The following is a 19743-nucleotide window of genomic DNA, read 5'->3' on the forward strand; positions in this document are numbered from 1 at the left end:
TGGGTCAGGATCCATGGGGCAGGTTCTGTGGGTCAGGATCTATGGGTCAGGATCTATGGGTCAGGGATCTATAGGGCAGGATCTATGGGTCAGGATCTATGGGTCAGGATCCATGGGGCAGGATCCATGGGGCAGGATCTATGGGTCAGGATCTATGGGTCAGGATCTATGGGTCAGGATCCATGGGTCAGGATCTATGGGTCAGGATCTATGGGGCAGGATCTATGGGTCAGGATCTATGGGGCAGGATCTATGGGGCAGGATCTGTGGGGTGGGCTTTGGGTCCTGGGGTGGGATTTGGGGATCCTGGGGTGGTCTTGGAGGTCCTGGAATGGGATTTGAGGTCCTGGGATGGGATTTGGGGTCCTGGGATGGGATTTGAGGTCCCAGGATGGGATTTGGGGTCCTGGGATGGGATTTCAGGTCCTGGGATGGGATTTGGGGGTCCTGGAATGGGATTTGAGGTCCTGGGATGGGATTTGGGGTCCTGGGGTGGGTTTGGGGGATCCTGGAGTGGTCTTGGAAGTCCTGGGATGAACTCTGGGGATCATGGGATGGGATTTGGGGTCCTGGGGTGGGATTTGAGGGTCCTGGGGTGGGATTTGGGGTCCTGGGATGGGGTTTGAGGGTCCTGGGGTGGGATTTGGGGGTCCCAGGATGGGATTTGAGGGTCCTGGGGTGGGATTTGGGGGTCCTGGGATGGGATTTGGAGTCCTGGGATGGGATTTGGGGGTCCTGGGATGGGATTTGAGGGTCCCAGGATGGGATTTGGGGGTCCTGGGATGGGATTTGAGGGTCCTGGGATGGGATTTGAGGGTCCTGGGATGGGATTTGAGGGTCCTGGGATGGGATTTGGGGTCCTGGGGTGGGATTTGAGGGTCCTGGGATGGGGTTTGGGGGTCCTGGGATGGGATTTGAGGGTCCTGGGATGGGATTTGGGGGTCCTGGGATGGGATTTGGGGTCCTGGGGTGGGATTTGAGGGTCCTGGGATGGGATTTGGGGGACAAACTTTTTTTGACATTTTTTGATATTTTTTGACCTTTTTTGGATACTTTGGAACATTTTGGGAACATTTTTTGATTTTTTAGACATTTTTTGACCTTTTTTGACATTTTTTTGGCGTTTCTTGGGGTTTTTTGACTTTTTTCGACACTTTGGGGCATTTTGGGGACATTTTTGGCAATTTTGAGGAAGTTTTTTGACCTTTTTTTGACCTTTTTTGACATTTTTTGGTGTTTCTTGGAGGTTTTTGACAATTCTGGACACTTTGGGACATTTCTGGGAGATTTTTTTATTTTTTTGGACTTTTTTTGACATTTTTTGGCGTTTCTTGAGGTTTTTTGACATTTTTTGGCACTACTTGGGGTTTTTTGACTTTTTTGGACGCTTTGGGACATTTTGGGGACGTTTTTTGATTTTTTTGGACTTTTTTTGGCATTTTTTGATATTTTGGGACATTTGGGGACGTTTTGGAGACACTTTTGGGTGCTTTGGGGACATTTTTTGATCTTTTTTGACCTTTTTTGACATTTTTTTGCATTTCTTGGGGTTTTTTGACTTTTTTTGGAATCTGGGCCATTTTGGGGACGTTTTCGGGAGGCTTGGGGCATTTTGGGGTGGCTTTGGGTGTTTTGGGGACATTTTTTGAGATTTTTTTGACTTTTTTTGACATTTTTTGGCATTTCTTGAAGTTTTTTGACTTTTTTTGACACTTTGGGACATTTCGGGGACGTTTTTTGATTTTTTTTTACCTTTTTTGACGTTTTTTGGCATTTCTTGAGGTTTTTTGACTTTTTTTGACATTTCCTGAGGTTTTTTGACATTTTTTGCCTTTTTTGGACACTTTGGGACATTTTGGGGACGTTTTTTGGTTTTTTTTGCCTTTTTTTGACATTTTTTGACATTTTTTGATTTTTATTGATATTTTTTGACCTTTTTTGACATTTTTTAGCATTTCTTGAGGTTTTTTTTACTTTTTGGACCTTTTTTGACATTTTTTGGCGTTTCTTGGAGTTTTTTGACATTTTTGGACACTTTGGGACATTTTGGGGACGTTTTTTGATTTTTTTTGGACCTTTTCTTGAGGTTTTTTGACATTTCTTGAGGTTTTTTGACTTTTTTGGACACCTTGGGACATTTTGGGGACATTTTTTGACTTTTTTGGGGCTTTTTAGACATTTTTTTGTATTTTTTGATATTTTTTGACACTTTGGGACATTTCGGGGACGTTTTTTGATGTTTTTTGACTTTTTTGGACATTTTTTGGCACTTCTTGAGGTTTTTTGACTTTTTTGGACCTTTTTTGACATTTTTTGGTGTTTCTTGGAGTTTTTTGACATTTCTGGACACTTTGGGACGTTTTGGGGACGTTTTTTGATTTTTTTTTACCTTTTTTTGACGTTTTTTGGCATTTCTTGAGGTTTTTTGACTTTTTTTGACTTTTTTTGACACTTTGCGGACGTTTTTTGATATTTTTTGACCTTTTTTGGACACTTTGGAACATTTTGGGAACAGTTTTTGATTTTTTTAGACATTTTTTGACCTTTTTTGACATTTTTTTTGGCGTTTCTTGGGGTTTTTTGACTTTTTTGGAGACTTTGGGACATTTTGGGACATTTTGGGACATTTTTTGACGTTTTTTGGCATTTCGTGAGGTTTTTTTGACTTTTTTCGACACTTTGGGGCATTTGGGGGACATTTTTGGCAATTTTGAGGAAGTTTTTTGACCTTTTTTGACATTTTTTTGGCGTTTCTTGGAGCTTTTTGACATTTCTGGACACTTTGGGACATTTCTGGGAGATTTTTTGATTTTTTTTTGACTTTTTTTGACATTTTTTGGCATTTCTTGATGTTTTTTGACATTTTTTGGCACTACTTGGGGTTTTTTGACCTTTTTGGACGCTTTGGGACATTTTGGGGACGGTTTTTGATTTTTTTGGACTTTTTTTGACATTTTTTGACATTTTGGGACATTTGGGGAGGTTTTGGAGACACTTTTGGGTGCTTTGGGGACATTTTTGGACACTTTGGGGCATTTTTTGACATTTTTTGACCTTTTTTGACACTTTGGGACATTTCGGGGACGTTTTTTGATTTTTTTTTACCTTTTTTTGACGTTTTTTGGCATTTCTTGAGGTTTTTTGAGATTTTTTGACTTTTTTGGACACTTTGGGACATTTTGGGGCGTTTTGGGGACATTTGGGGAGATTCTGGGGAGACTTTTGGGTGGTTTGGGGACATTTTTGGGCATTTTTTAATTTTTTTTGACCTTTTTTGACATTTTTGGCACTTCTTGAGGTTTTTTGACTTTTTTGGACACTTTGGGACATTTTGGGGACGTTTTTTGATTTTTTGGGACTTTTTTTTAACTTTTTTTGACTTTTTTGGACACTTTGGGACATTTTTTGATATTATTAGACCTTTTTTGATATTTTTTGACACTTCTTGGGGTTTTTTGATGACATTTTTTAACATTTCTTGATATTTTTTGCCTTTTTTGGACACTTTGGGACGTTTTGGGGACATTTGGGGGAGATTCTGGGGACACTTTTGGGTGGTTTGGGGACCTTTTTGGGACATTTTTGAGACATTTTTTGATTTTTTTTGGATGCTTTTTGGCATTTCTTGAGGTTTTTTTGACTTTTTTCCACACTTTGGGGCATTTCGGGGACGTTTTTTGATTTTTTTTGAGCTTTTTTGACATTTTTTGGCATTTCTTGAGGTTTTTTGAATTTTTTGGACACTTTGGGACATTTTGGGGACATTTTTTGACTTTTTTTGTATTTTTTGATATTTTTTGACACTTTGGGTCATTTCGGGGACGTTTTTTGATTTTTTTTGGACTTTTTTGGACCTTTTTTGACACTTTTTGGTGTTTCTTGGAGGTTTTTGACATTTCTGGACACTTTGGGACATTTTGGGTACATTTTTTTATTTTTTTGGACTTTTTTGGACACTTTGGGACATTTCGGGGACGTTTTTTGATTTTTTTTGACCTTTTTTTGACATTTTTTTGGCATTTCTTGAGGTTTTTTGACATTTTTTGACTTTTTTGGACACTTTGGGACATTTCGGGGAGGTTTTTTGATTTTTTTTTTATTTTTTTTGACATTTTTTGACATTTTTTGATTTTTTTGGATATTTTTTGAGCTTTTTTGACGTTTTTTGGCATTTCTTGAGGGTTTTTTGACTTTTTTCGACACTTTGGGGCATTTTGGGGACGTTTTTGGAAATTTTGAGGAAGTTTTTTGACCTTTTTTTGACCTTTTTTGACATTTTTTGGCATTTCTTGAAGTTTTTTGACATTTTTGGACACTTTGGGACATTTCTGGGAGATTTTTTGATTTTTTTTTACTTTTTTTGACATTTTTGGGTCATTTCTTGAGGTTTTTTTGACATTTTTTGGCACTACTTGGGGTTTTTTGACTTTTTTGGACGCTTTGGGACATTTTGGGGACGGTTTTTGATATTTTTTGACTTTTTTGACGTTTTTTGGCATTTCTTGGGGTTTTTTGACATTTGGGGACGTTTTTTGATTTTTTTTGATTTTTTTCGACGTTTTTTGGCATTTCTTGGGGTCTTTTTGACATTTTTTGACTTTTTTTGGACACTTTGGGACATTTCGGGGACGTTTTTTGACGTTTTTTGACATTTTTTGACATTTTTTGATTTTTATTGATATTTTTTGACCTTTTTTGACATTTTTTAGCATTTCTTGAGGTTTTTTTTACTTTTTGGACCTTTTTTGACATTTTTTGGCGTTTCTTGGAGTTTTTTGACATTTTTGGACACTTTGGGACATTTTGGGGACGTTTTTTGATTTTTTTTGGACCTTTTCTTGAGGTTTTTTGACATTTCTTGAGGTTTTTTGACTTTTTTGGACACCTTGGGACATTTTGGGGACATTTTTTGACTTTTTTGGGGCTTTTTAGACATTTTTTTGTATTTTTTGATATTTTTTGACACTTTGGGACATTTCGGGGACGTTTTTTGATGTTTTTTGACTTTTTTGGACATTTTTTGGCACTTCTTGAGGTTTTTTGACTTTTTTGGACCTTTTTTGACATTTTTTGGTGTTTCTTGGAGTTTTTTGACATTTCTGGACACTTTGGGACGTTTTGGGGACGTTTTTTGATTTTTTTTTACCTTTTTTTGACGTTTTTTGGCATTTCTTGAGGTTTTTTGACTTTTTTTGACTTTTTTTGACACTTTGCGGACGTTTTTTGATATTTTTTGACCTTTTTTGGACACTTTGGAACATTTTGGGAACATTTTTTGATTTTTTTAGACATTTTTTGACCTTTTTTGACATTTTTTTTGGCGTTTCTTGGGGTTTTTTGACTTTTTTGGAGACTTTGGGACATTTTGGGACATTTTTTGACGTTTTTTGGCATTTCGTGAGGTTTTTTTGACTTTTTTCGACACTTTGGGGCATTTGGGGGACATTTTTGGCAATTTTGAGGAAGTTTTTTGACCTTTTTTGACATTTTTTTGGCGTTTCTTGGAGCTTTTTGACATTTCTGGACACTTTGGGACATTTCTGGGAGATTTTTTGATTTTTTTTTGACTTTTTTTGACATTTTTTGGCACTACTTGGGGTTTTTTGACTTTTTTGGACGCTTTGGGACATTTTGGGGACGGTTTTTGATTTTTTTGGACTTTTTTTGGCATTTTTTGATATTTTGGGACATTTGGGGACGTTTTGGAGACACTTTTGGGTGCTTTGGGGACATTTTTTGATCTTTTTTGACCTTTTTTGACATTTTTTTGCATTTCTTGGGGTTTTTTGACTTTTTTTGGAATCTGGGCCATTTTGGGGACGTTTTCGGGAGGCTTGGGGCATTTTGGGGTGGCTTTGGGTGTTTTGGGGACATTTTTTGAGATTTTTTTGACTTTTTTTGACATTTTTTGGCATTTCTTGAAGTTTTTTGACTTTTTTTGACACTTTGGGACATTTCGGGGACGTTTTTTGATTTTTTTTTACCTTTTTTGACGTTTTTTGGCATTTCTTGAGGTTTTTTGACTTTTTTTGACATTTCCTGAGGTTTTTTGACATTTTTTGCCTTTTTTGGACACTTTGGGACATTTTGGGGACGTTTTTTGGTTTTTTTTGCCTTTTTTTGACATTTTTTGACATTTTTTGATTTTTATTGATATTTTTTGACCTTTTTTGACATTTTTTAGCATTTCTTGAGGTTTTTTTTACTTTTTGGACCTTTTTTGACATTTTTTGGCGTTTCTTGGAGTTTTTTGACATTTTTGGACACTTTGGGACATTTTGGGGACGTTTTTTGATTTTTTTTGGACCTTTTCTTGAGGTTTTTTGACATTTCTTGAGGTTTTTTGACTTTTTTGGACACCTTGGGACATTTTGGGGACATTTTTTGACTTTTTTGGGGCTTTTTAGACATTTTTTTGTATTTTTTGATATTTTTTGACACTTTGGGACATTTCGGGGACGTTTTTTGATGTTTTTTGACTTTTTTGGACATTTTTTGGCACTTCTTGAGGTTTTTTGACTTTTTTGGACCTTTTTTGACATTTTTTGGTGTTTCTTGGAGTTTTTTGACATTTCTGGACACTTTGGGACGTTTTGGGGACGTTTTTTGATTTTTTTTTACCTTTTTTTGACGTTTTTTGGCATTTCTTGAGGTTTTTTGACTTTTTTTGACTTTTTTTGACACTTTGCGGACGTTTTTTGATATTTTTTGACCTTTTTTGGACACTTTGGAACATTTTGGGAACATTTTTTGATTTTTTTAGACATTTTTTGACCTTTTTTGACATTTTTTTTGGCGTTTCTTGGGGTTTTTTGACTTTTTTGGAGACTTTGGGACATTTTGGGACATTTTGGGACATTTTTTGACGTTTTTTGGCATTTCGTGAGGTTTTTTTGACTTTTTTCGACACTTTGGGGCATTTGGGGGACATTTTTGGCAATTTTGAGGAAGTTTTTTGACCTTTTTTGACATTTTTTTGGCGTTTCTTGGAGCTTTTTGACATTTCTGGACACTTTGGGACATTTCTGGGAGATTTTTTGATTTTTTTTTGACTTTTTTTGACATTTTTTGGCACTACTTGGGGTTTTTTGACCTTTTTGGACGCTTTGGGACATTTTGGGGACGGTTTTTGATTTTTTTGGACTTTTTTTGACATTTTTTGACATTTTGGGACATTTGGGGAGGTTTTGGAGACACTTTTGGGTGCTTTGGGGACATTTTTGGACACTTTGGGGCATTTTTTGACATTTTTTGACCTTTTTTGACACTTTGGGACATTTCGGGGACGTTTTTTGATTTTTTTTTACCTTTTTTTGACGTTTTTTGGCATTTCTTGAGGTTTTTTGACGTTTTTTGGCATTTCTTGAGGTTTTTTGAGATTTTTTGACTTTTTTGGACACTTTGGGACATTTTGGGGCGTTTTGGGGACATTTGGGGAGATTCTGGGGAGACTTTTGGGTGGTTTGGGGACATTTTTGGGCATTTTTTAATTTTTTTTGGACCTTTTCTTGAGGTTTTTTGACATTTCTTGAGGTTTTTTGACTTTTTTGGACACCTTGGGACATTTTGGGGACATTTTTTGACTTTTTTGGGGCTTTTTAGACATTTTTTTGTATTTTTTGATATTTTTTGACACTTTGGGACATTTCGGGGACGTTTTTTGATGTTTTTTGACTTTTTTGGACATTTTTTGGCACTTCTTGAGGTTTTTTGACTTTTTTGGACCTTTTTTGACATTTTTTGGTGTTTCTTGGAGTTTTTTGACATTTCTGGACACTTTGGGACGTTTTGGGGACGTTTTTTGATTTTTTTTTACCTTTTTTTGACGTTTTTTGGCATTTCTTGAGGTTTTTTGACTTTTTTTGACTTTTTTTGACACTTTGCGGACGTTTTTTGATATTTTTTGACCTTTTTTGGACACTTTGGAACATTTTGGGAACATTTTTTGATTTTTTTAGACATTTTTTGACCTTTTTTGACATTTTTTTTGGCGTTTCTTGGGGTTTTTTGACTTTTTTGGAGACTTTGGGACATTTTGGGACATTTTTTGACGTTTTTTGGCATTTCGTGAGGTTTTTTTGACTTTTTTCGACACTTTGGGGCATTTGGGGGACATTTTTGGCAATTTTGAGGAAGTTTTTTGACCTTTTTTGACATTTTTTTGGCGTTTCTTGGAGCTTTTTGACATTTCTGGACACTTTGGGACATTTCTGGGAGATTTTTTGATTTTTTTTTGACTTTTTTTGACATTTTTTGGCACTACTTGGGGTTTTTTGACTTTTTTGGACGCTTTGGGACATTTTGGGGACGGTTTTTGATTTTTTTGGACTTTTTTTGGCATTTTTTGATATTTTGGGACATTTGGGGACGTTTTGGAGACACTTTTGGGTGCTTTGGGGACATTTTTTGATCTTTTTTGACCTTTTTTGACATTTTTTTGCATTTCTTGGGGTTTTTTGACTTTTTTTGGAATCTGGGCCATTTTGGGGACGTTTTCGGGAGGCTTGGGGCATTTTGGGGTGGCTTTGGGTGTTTTGGGGACATTTTTTGAGATTTTTTTGACTTTTTTTGACATTTTTTGGCATTTCTTGAAGTTTTTTGACTTTTTTTGACACTTTGGGACATTTCGGGGACGTTTTTTGATTTTTTTTTACCTTTTTTGACGTTTTTTGGCATTTCTTGAGGTTTTTTGACTTTTTTTGACATTTCCTGAGGTTTTTTGACATTTTTTGCCTTTTTTGGACACTTTGGGACATTTTGGGGACGTTTTTTGGTTTTTTTTGCCTTTTTTTGACATTTTTTGACATTTTTTGATTTTTATTGATATTTTTTGACCTTTTTTGACATTTTTTAGCATTTCTTGAGGTTTTTTTTACTTTTTGGACCTTTTTTGACATTTTTTGGCGTTTCTTGGAGTTTTTTGACATTTTTGGACACTTTGGGACATTTTGGGGACGTTTTTTGATTTTTTTTGGACCTTTTCTTGAGGTTTTTTGACATTTCTTGAGGTTTTTTGACTTTTTTGGACACCTTGGGACATTTTGGGGACATTTTTTGACTTTTTTGGGGCTTTTTAGACATTTTTTTGTATTTTTTGATATTTTTTGACACTTTGGGACATTTCGGGGACGTTTTTTGATGTTTTTTGACTTTTTTGGACATTTTTTGGCACTTCTTGAGGTTTTTTGACTTTTTTGGACCTTTTTTGACATTTTTTGGTGTTTCTTGGAGTTTTTTGACATTTCTGGACACTTTGGGACGTTTTGGGGACGTTTTTTGATTTTTTTTTACCTTTTTTTGACGTTTTTTGGCATTTCTTGAGGTTTTTTGACTTTTTTTGACTTTTTTTGACACTTTGCGGACGTTTTTTGATATTTTTTGACCTTTTTTGGACACTTTGGAACATTTTGGGAACATTTTTTGATTTTTTTAGACATTTTTTGACCTTTTTTGACATTTTTTTTGGCGTTTCTTGGGGTTTTTTGACTTTTTTGGAGACTTTGGGACATTTTGGGACATTTTGGGACATTTTTTGACGTTTTTTGGCATTTCGTGAGGTTTTTTTGACTTTTTTCGACACTTTGGGGCATTTGGGGGACATTTTTGGCAATTTTGAGGAAGTTTTTTGACCTTTTTTGACATTTTTTTGGCGTTTCTTGGAGCTTTTTGACATTTCTGGACACTTTGGGACATTTCTGGGAGATTTTTTGATTTTTTTTTGACTTTTTTTGACATTTTTTGGCACTACTTGGGGTTTTTTGACCTTTTTGGACGCTTTGGGACATTTTGGGGACGGTTTTTGATTTTTTTGGACTTTTTTTGACATTTTTTGACATTTTGGGACATTTGGGGAGGTTTTGGAGACACTTTTGGGTGCTTTGGGGACATTTTTGGACACTTTGGGGCATTTTTTGACATTTTTTGACCTTTTTTGACACTTTGGGACATTTCGGGGACGTTTTTTGATTTTTTTTTACCTTTTTTTGACGTTTTTTGGCATTTCTTGAGGTTTTTTGACGTTTTTTGGCATTTCTTGAGGTTTTTTGAGATTTTTTGACTTTTTTGGACACTTTGGGACATTTTGGGGCGTTTTGGGGACATTTGGGGAGATTCTGGGGAGACTTTTGGGTGGTTTGGGGACATTTTTGGGCATTTTTTAATTTTTTTTGGACCTTTTCTTGAGGTTTTTTGACATTTCTTGAGGTTTTTTGACTTTTTTGGACACCTTGGGACATTTTGGGGACATTTTTTGACTTTTTTGGGGCTTTTTAGACATTTTTTTGTATTTTTTGATATTTTTTGACACTTTGGGACATTTCGGGGACGTTTTTTGATGTTTTTTGACTTTTTTGGACATTTTTTGGCACTTCTTGAGGTTTTTTGACTTTTTTGGACCTTTTTTGACATTTTTTGGTGTTTCTTGGAGTTTTTTGACATTTCTGGACACTTTGGGACGTTTTGGGGACGTTTTTTGATTTTTTTTTACCTTTTTTTGACGTTTTTTGGCATTTCTTGAGGTTTTTTGACTTTTTTTGACTTTTTTTGACACTTTGCGGACGTTTTTTGATATTTTTTGACCTTTTTTGGACACTTTGGAACATTTTGGGAACATTTTTTGATTTTTTTAGACATTTTTTGACCTTTTTTGACATTTTTTTTGGCGTTTCTTGGGGTTTTTTGACTTTTTTGGAGACTTTGGGACATTTTGGGACATTTTGGGACATTTTTTGACGTTTTTTGGCATTTCGTGAGGTTTTTTTGACTTTTTTCGACACTTTGGGGCATTTGGGGGACATTTTTGGCAATTTTGAGGAAGTTTTTTGACCTTTTTTGACATTTTTTTGGCGTTTCTTGGAGCTTTTTGACATTTCTGGACACTTTGGGACATTTCTGGGAGATTTTTTGATTTTTTTTTGACTTTTTTTGACATTTTTTGGCACTACTTGGGGTTTTTTGACCTTTTTGGACGCTTTGGGACATTTTGGGGACGGTTTTTGATTTTTTTGGACTTTTTTTGACATTTTTTGACATTTTGGGACATTTGGGGAGGTTTTGGAGACACTTTTGGGTGCTTTGGGGACATTTTTGGACACTTTGGGGCATTTTTTGACATTTTTTGACCTTTTTTGACACTTTGGGACATTTCGGGGACGTTTTTTGATTTTTTTTTACCTTTTTTTGACGTTTTTTGGCATTTCTTGAGGTTTTTTGACGTTTTTTGGCATTTCTTGAGGTTTTTTGAGATTTTTTGACTTTTTTGGACACTTTGGGACATTTTGGGGCGTTTTGGGGACATTTGGGGAGATTCTGGGGAGACTTTTGGGTGGTTTGGGGACATTTTTGGGCATTTTTTAATTTTTTTTGGACCTTTTCTTGAGGTTTTTTGACATTTCTTGAGGTTTTTTGACTTTTTTGGACACCTTGGGACATTTTGGGGACATTTTTTGACTTTTTTGGGGCTTTTTAGACATTTTTTTGTATTTTTTGATATTTTTTGACACTTTGGGACATTTCGGGGACGTTTTTTGATGTTTTTTGACTTTTTTGGACATTTTTTGGCACTTCTTGAGGTTTTTTGACTTTTTTGGACCTTTTTTGACATTTTTTGGTGTTTCTTGGAGTTTTTTGACATTTCTGGACACTTTGGGACGTTTTGGGGACGTTTTTTGATTTTTTTTTACCTTTTTTTGACGTTTTTTGGCATTTCTTGAGGTTTTTTGACTTTTTTTGACTTTTTTTGACACTTTGCGGACGTTTTTTGATATTTTTTGACCTTTTTTGGACACTTTGGAACATTTTGGGAACATTTTTTGATTTTTTTAGACATTTTTTGACCTTTTTTGACATTTTTTTTGGCGTTTCTTGGGGTTTTTTGACTTTTTTGGAGACTTTGGGACATTTTGGGACATTTTGGGACATTTTTTGACGTTTTTTGGCATTTCGTGAGGTTTTTTTGACTTTTTTCGACACTTTGGGGCATTTGGGGGACATTTTTGGCAATTTTGAGGAAGTTTTTTGACCTTTTTTGACATTTTTTTGGCGTTTCTTGGAGCTTTTTGACATTTCTGGACACTTTGGGACATTTCTGGGAGATTTTTTGATTTTTTTTTGACTTTTTTTGACATTTTTTGGCACTACTTGGGGTTTTTTGACCTTTTTGGACGCTTTGGGACATTTTGGGGACGGTTTTTGATTTTTTTGGACTTTTTTTGACATTTTTTGACATTTTGGGACATTTGGGGAGGTTTTGGAGACACTTTTGGGTGCTTTGGGGACATTTTTGGACACTTTGGGGCATTTTTTGACATTTTTTGACCTTTTTTGACACTTTGGGACATTTCGGGGACGTTTTTTGATTTTTTTTTACCTTTTTTTGACGTTTTTTGGCATTTCTTGAGGTTTTTTGACGTTTTTTGGCATTTCTTGAGGTTTTTTGAGATTTTTTGACTTTTTTGGACACTTTGGGACATTTTGGGGCGTTTTGGGGACATTTGGGGAGATTCTGGGGAGACTTTTGGGTGGTTTGGGGACATTTTTGGGCATTTTTTAATTTTTTTTGGACCTTTTCTTGAGGTTTTTTGACATTTCTTGAGGTTTTTTGACTTTTTTGGACACCTTGGGACATTTTGGGGACATTTTTTGACTTTTTTGGGGCTTTTTAGACATTTTTTTGTATTTTTTGATATTTTTTGACACTTTGGGACATTTCGGGGACGTTTTTTGATGTTTTTTGACTTTTTTGGACATTTTTTGGCACTTCTTGAGGTTTTTTGACTTTTTTGGACCTTTTTTGACATTTTTTGGTGTTTCTTGGAGTTTTTTGACATTTCTGGACACTTTGGGACGTTTTGGGGACGTTTTTTGATTTTTTTTTACCTTTTTTTGACGTTTTTTGGCATTTCTTGAGGTTTTTTGACTTTTTTTGACTTTTTTTGACACTTTGCGGACGTTTTTTGATATTTTTTGACCTTTTTTGGACACTTTGGAACATTTTGGGAACATTTTTTGATTTTTTTAGACATTTTTTGACCTTTTTTGACATTTTTTTTGGCGTTTCTTGGGGTTTTTTGACTTTTTTGGAGACTTTGGGACATTTTGGGACATTTTTTGACGTTTTTTGGCATTTCGTGAGGTTTTTTTGACTTTTTTCGACACTTTGGGGCATTTGGGGGACATTTTTGGCAATTTTGAGGAAGTTTTTTGACCTTTTTTGACATTTTTTTGGCGTTTCTTGGAGCTTTTTGACATTTCTGGACACTTTGGGACATTTCTGGGAGATTTTTTGATTTTTTTTTGACTTTTTTTGACATTTTTTGGCACTACTTGGGGTTTTTTGACCTTTTTGGACGCTTTGGGACATTTTGGGGACGGTTTTTGATTTTTTTGGACTTTTTTTGACATTTTTTGACATTTTGGGACATTTGGGGAGGTTTTGGAGACACTTTTGGGTGCTTTGGGGACATTTTTGGACACTTTGGGGCATTTTTTGACATTTTTTGACCTTTTTTGACACTTTGGGACATTTCGGGGACGTTTTTTGATTTTTTTTTACCTTTTTTTGACGTTTTTTGGCATTTCTTGAGGTTTTTTGACGTTTTTTGGCATTTCTTGAGGTTTTTTGAGATTTTTTGACTTTTTTGGACACTTTGGGACATTTTGGGGCGTTTTGGGGACATTTGGGGAGATTCTGGGGAGACTTTTGGGTGGTTTGGGGACATTTTTGGGCATTTTTTAATTTTTTTTGGACCTTTTCTTGAGGTTTTTTGACATTTCTTGAGGTTTTTTGACTTTTTTGGACACCTTGGGACATTTTGGGGACATTTTTTGACTTTTTTGGGGCTTTTTAGACATTTTTTTGTATTTTTTGATATTTTTTGACACTTTGGGACATTTCGGGGACGTTTTTTGATGTTTTTTGACTTTTTTGGACATTTTTTGGCACTTCTTGAGGTTTTTTGACTTTTTTGGACCTTTTTTGACATTTTTTGGTGTTTCTTGGAGTTTTTTGACATTTCTGGACACTTTGGGACGTTTTGGGGACGTTTTTTGATTTTTTTTTACCTTTTTTTGACGTTTTTTGGCATTTCTTGAGGTTTTTTGACTTTTTTTGACTTTTTTTGACACTTTGCGGACGTTTTTTGATATTTTTTGACCTTTTTTGGACACTTTGGAACATTTTGGGAACATTTTTTGATTTTTTTAGACATTTTTTGACCTTTTTTGACATTTTTTTTGGCGTTTCTTGGGGTTTTTTGACTTTTTTGGAGACTTTGGGACATTTTGGGACATTTTGGGACATTTTTTGACGTTTTTTGGCATTTCGTGAGGTTTTTTTGACTTTTTTCGACACTTTGGGGCATTTGGGGGACATTTTTGGCAATTTTGAGGAAGTTTTTTGACCTTTTTTGACATTTTTTTGGCGTTTCTTGGAGCTTTTTGACATTTCTGGACACTTTGGGACATTTCTGGGAGATTTTTTGATTTTTTTTTGACTTTTTTTGACATTTTTTGGCACTACTTGGGGTTTTTTGACCTTTTTGGACGCTTTGGGACATTTTGGGGACGGTTTTTGATTTTTTTGGACTTTTTTTGACATTTTTTGACATTTTGGGACATTTGGGGAGGTTTTGGAGACACTTTTGGGTGCTTTGGGGACATTTTTGGACACTTTGGGGCATTTTTTGACATTTTTTGACCTTTTTTGACACTTTGGGACATTTCGGGGACGTTTTTTGATTTTTTTTTACCTTTTTTTGACGTTTTTTGGCATTTCTTGAGGTTTTTTGACGTTTTTTGGCATTTCTTGAGGTTTTTTGAGATTTTTTGACTTTTTTGGACACTTTGGGACATTTTGGGGCGTTTTGGGGACATTTGGGGAGATTCTGGGGAGACTTTTGGGTGGTTTGGGGACATTTTTGGGCATTTTTTAATTTTTTTTGGACCTTTTCTTGAGGTTTTTTGACATTTCTTGAGGTTTTTTGACTTTTTTGGACACCTTGGGACATTTTGGGGACATTTTTTGACTTTTTTGGGGCTTTTTAGACATTTTTTTGTATTTTTTGATATTTTTTGACACTTTGGGACATTTCGGGGACGTTTTTTGATGTTTTTTGACTTTTTTGGACATTTTTTGGCACTTCTTGAGGTTTTTTGACTTTTTTGGACCTTTTTTGACATTTTTTGGTGTTTCTTGGAGTTTTTTGACATTTCTGGACACTTTGGGACGTTTTGGGGACGTTTTTTGATTTTTTTTTACCTTTTTTTGACGTTTTTTGGCATTTCTTGAGGTTTTTTGACTTTTTTTGACTTTTTTTGACACTTTGCGGACGTTTTTTGATATTTTTTGACCTTTTTTGGACACTTTGGAACATTTTGGGAACATTTTTTGATTTTTTTAGACATTTTTTGACCTTTTTTGACATTTTTTTTGGCGTTTCTTGGGGTTTTTTGACTTTTTTGGAGACTTTGGGACATTTTGGGACATTTTTTGACGTTTTTTGGCATTTCGTGAGGTTTTTTTGACTTTTTTCGACACTTTGGGGCATTTGGGGGACATTTTTGGCAATTTTGAGGAAGTTTTTTGACCTTTTTTGACATTTTTTTGGCGTTTCTTGGAGCTTTTTGACATTTCTGGACACTTTGGGACATTTCTGGGAGATTTTTTGATTTTTTTTTGACTTTTTTTGACATTTTTTGGCACTACTTGGGGTTTTTTGACTTTTTTGGACGCTTTGGGACATTTTGGGGACGGTTTTTGATTTTTTTGGACTTTTTTTGGCATTTTTTGATATTTTGGGACATTTGGGGACGTTTTGGAGACACTTTTGGGTGCTTTGGGGACATTTTTTGATCTTTTTTGACCTTTTTTGACATTTTTTTGCATTTCTTGGGGTTTTTTGACTTTTTTTGGAATCTGGGCCATTTTGGGGACGTTTTCGGGAGGCTTGGGGCATTTTGGGGTGGCTTTGGGTGTTTTGGGGACATTTTTTGAGATTTTTTTGACTTTTTTTGACATTTTTTGGCATTTCTTGAAGTTTTTTGACTTTTTTTGACACTTTGGGACATTTCGGGGACGTTTTTTGATTTTTTTTTACCTTTTTTGACGTTTTTTGGCATTTCTTGAGGTTTTTTGACTTTTTTTGACATTTCCTGAGGTTTTTTGACATTTTTTGCCTTTTTTGGACACTTTGGGACATTTTGGGGACGTTTTTTGGTTTTTTTTGCCTTTTTTTGACATTTTTTGACATTTTTTGATTTTTATTGATATTTTTTGACCTTTTTTGACATTTTTTAGCATTTCTTGAGGTTTTTTTTACTTTTTGGACCTTTTTTGACATTTTTTGGCGTTTCTTGGAGTTTTTTGACATTTTTGGACACTTTGGGACATTTTGGGGACGTTTTTTGATTTTTTTTGGACCTTTTCTTGAGGTTTTTTGACATTTCTTGAGGTTTTTTGACTTTTTTGGACACCTTGGGACATTTTGGGGACATTTTTTGACTTTTTTGGGGCTTTTTAGACATTTTTTTGTATTTTTTGATATTTTTTGACACTTTGGGACATTTCGGGGACGTTTTTTGATGTTTTTTGACTTTTTTGGACATTTTTTGGCACTTCTTGAGGTTTTTTGACTTTTTTGGACCTTTTTTGACATTTTTTGGTGTTTCTTGGAGTTTTTTGACATTTCTGGACACTTTGGGACGTTTTGGGGACGTTTTTTGATTTTTTTTTACCTTTTTTTGACGTTTTTTGGCATTTCTTGAGGTTTTTTGACTTTTTTTGACTTTTTTTGACACTTTGCGGACGTTTTTTGATATTTTTTGACCTTTTTTGGACACTTTGGAACATTTTGGGAACATTTTTTGATTTTTTTAGACATTTTTTGACCTTTTTTGACATTTTTTTTGGCGTTTCTTGGGGTTTTTTGACTTTTTTGGAGACTTTGGGACATTTTGGGACATTTTGGGACATTTTTTGACGTTTTTTGGCATTTCGTGAGGTTTTTTTGACTTTTTTCGACACTTTGGGGCATTTGGGGGACATTTTTGGCAATTTTGAGGAAGTTTTTTGACCTTTTTTGACATTTTTTTGGCGTTTCTTGGAGCTTTTTGACATTTCTGGACACTTTGGGACATTTCTGGGAGATTTTTTGATTTTTTTTTGACTTTTTTTGACATTTTTTGGCACTACTTGGGGTTTTTTGACCTTTTTGGACGCTTTGGGACATTTTGGGGACGGTTTTTGATTTTTTTGGACTTTTTTTGACATTTTTTGACATTTTGGGACATTTGGGGAGGTTTTGGAGACACTTTTGGGTGCTTTGGGGACATTTTTGGACACTTTGGGGCATTTTTTGACATTTTTTGACCTTTTTTGACACTTTGGGACATTTCGGGGACGTTTTTTGATTTTTTTTTACCTTTTTTTGACGTTTTTTGGCATTTCTTGAGGTTTTTTGACGTTTTTTGGCATTTCTTGAGGTTTTTTGAGATTTTTTGACTTTTTTGGACACTTTGGGACATTTTGGGGCGTTTTGGGGACATTTGGGGAGATTCTGGGGAGACTTTTGGGTGGTTTGGGGACATTTTTGGGCATTTTTTAATTTTTTTTGACCTTTTTTGACATTTTTGGCACTTCTTGAGGTTTTTTGACTTTTTTGGACACTTTGGGACATTTTGGGGACGTTTTTTGATTTTTTGGGACTTTTTTTTAACTTTTTTTGACTTTTTTGGACACTTTGGGACATTTTTTGATATTATTAGACCTTTTTTGATATTTTTTGACACTTCTTGGGGTTTTTTGATGACATTTTTTAACATTTCTTGATATTTTTTGCCTTTTTTGGACACTTTGGGACGTTTTGGGGACATTTGGGGGAGATTCTGGGGACACTTTTGGGTGGTTTGGGGACCTTTTTGGGACATTTTTGAGACATTTTTTGATTTTTTTTGGATGCTTTTTGGCATTTCTTGAGGTTTTTTTGACTTTTTTCCACACTTTGGGGCATTTCGGGGACGTTTTTTGATTTTTTTTGAGCTTTTTTGACGTTTTTTGGCATTTCTTGAGGTTTTTTGAATTTTTTGGACACTTTGGGACATTTTGGGGACATTTTTTGACTTTTTTTGTATTTTTTGATATTTTTTGACACTTTGGGTCATTTCGGGGACGTTTTTTGATTTTTTTTGGACTTTTTTGGACCTTTTTTGACACTTTTTGGTGTTTCTTGGAGGTTTTTGACATTTCTGGACACTTTGGGACATTTTGGGTACATTTTTTTATTTTTTTGGACTTTTTTGGACACTTTGGGACATTTCGGGGACGTTTTTTGATTTTTTTTGACCTTTTTTTGACATTTTTTTGGCATTTCTTGAGGTTTTTTGACATTTTTTGACTTTTTTGGACACTTTGGGACATTTCGGGGAGGTTTTTTGATTTTTTTTTTATTTTTTTTGACATTTTTTGACATTTTTTGATTTTTTTGGATATTTTTTGAGCTTTTTTGACGTTTTTTGGCATTTCTTGAGGGTTTTTTGACTTTTTTCGACACTTTGGGGCATTTTGGGGACGTTTTTGGAAATTTTGAGGAAGTTTTTTGACCTTTTTTTGACCTTTTTTGACATTTTTTGGCATTTCTTGAAGTTTTTTGACATTTTTGGACACTTTGGGACATTTCTGGGAGATTTTTTGATTTTTTTTTACTTTTTTTGACATTTTTGGGTCATTTCTTGAGGTTTTTTTGACATTTTTTGGCACTACTTGGGGTTTTTTGACTTTTTTGGACGCTTTGGGACATTTTGGGGACGGTTTTTGATATTTTTTGACTTTTTTGACGTTTTTTGGCATTTCTTGGGGTTTTTTGACATTTGGGGACGTTTTTTGATTTTTTTTGATTTTTTTCGACGTTTTTTGGCATTTCTTGGGGTCTTTTTGACATTTTTTGACTTTTTTTGGACACTTTGGGACATTTCGGGGACGTTTTTTGACGTTTTTTGACATTTTTTGACATTTTTTGATTTTTATTGATATTTTTTGACCTTTTTTGACATTTTTTAGCATTTCTTGAGGTTTTTTTTACTTTTTGGACCTTTTTTGACATTTTTTGGCGTTTCTTGGAGTTTTTTGACATTTTTGGACACTTTGGGACATTTTGGGGACGTTTTTTGATTTTTTTTGGACCTTTTCTTGAGGTTTTTTGACATTTCTTGAGGTTTTTTGACTTTTTTGGACACCTTGGGACATTTTGGGGACATTTTTTGACTTTTTTGGGGCTTTTTAGACATTTTTTTGTATTTTTTGATATTTTTTGACACTTTGGGACATTTCGGGGACGTTTTTTGATGTTTTTTGACTTTTTTGGACATTTTTTGGCACTTCTTGAGGTTTTTTGACTTTTTTGGACCTTTTTTGACATTTTTTGGTGTTTCTTGGAGTTTTTTGACATTTCTGGACACTTTGGGACGTTTTGGGGACGTTTTTTGATTTTTTTTTACCTTTTTTTGACGTTTTTTGGCATTTCTTGAGGTTTTTTGACTTTTTTTGACTTTTTTTGACACTTTGCGGACGTTTTTTGATATTTTTTGACCTTTTTTGGACACTTTGGAACATTTTGGGAACATTTTTTGATTTTTTTAGACATTTTTTGACCTTTTTTGACATTTTTTTTGGCGTTTCTTGGGGTTTTTTGACTTTTTTGGAGACTTTGGGACATTTTGGGACATTTTGGGACATTTTTTGACGTTTTTTGG

This window comes from Heliangelus exortis, unplaced genomic scaffold (genome assembly GCF_036169615.1).
Source record: "Heliangelus exortis unplaced genomic scaffold, bHelExo1.hap1 Scaffold_65, whole genome shotgun sequence".
Taxonomy (NCBI): domain Eukaryota; kingdom Metazoa; phylum Chordata; class Aves; order Apodiformes; family Trochilidae; genus Heliangelus; species Heliangelus exortis.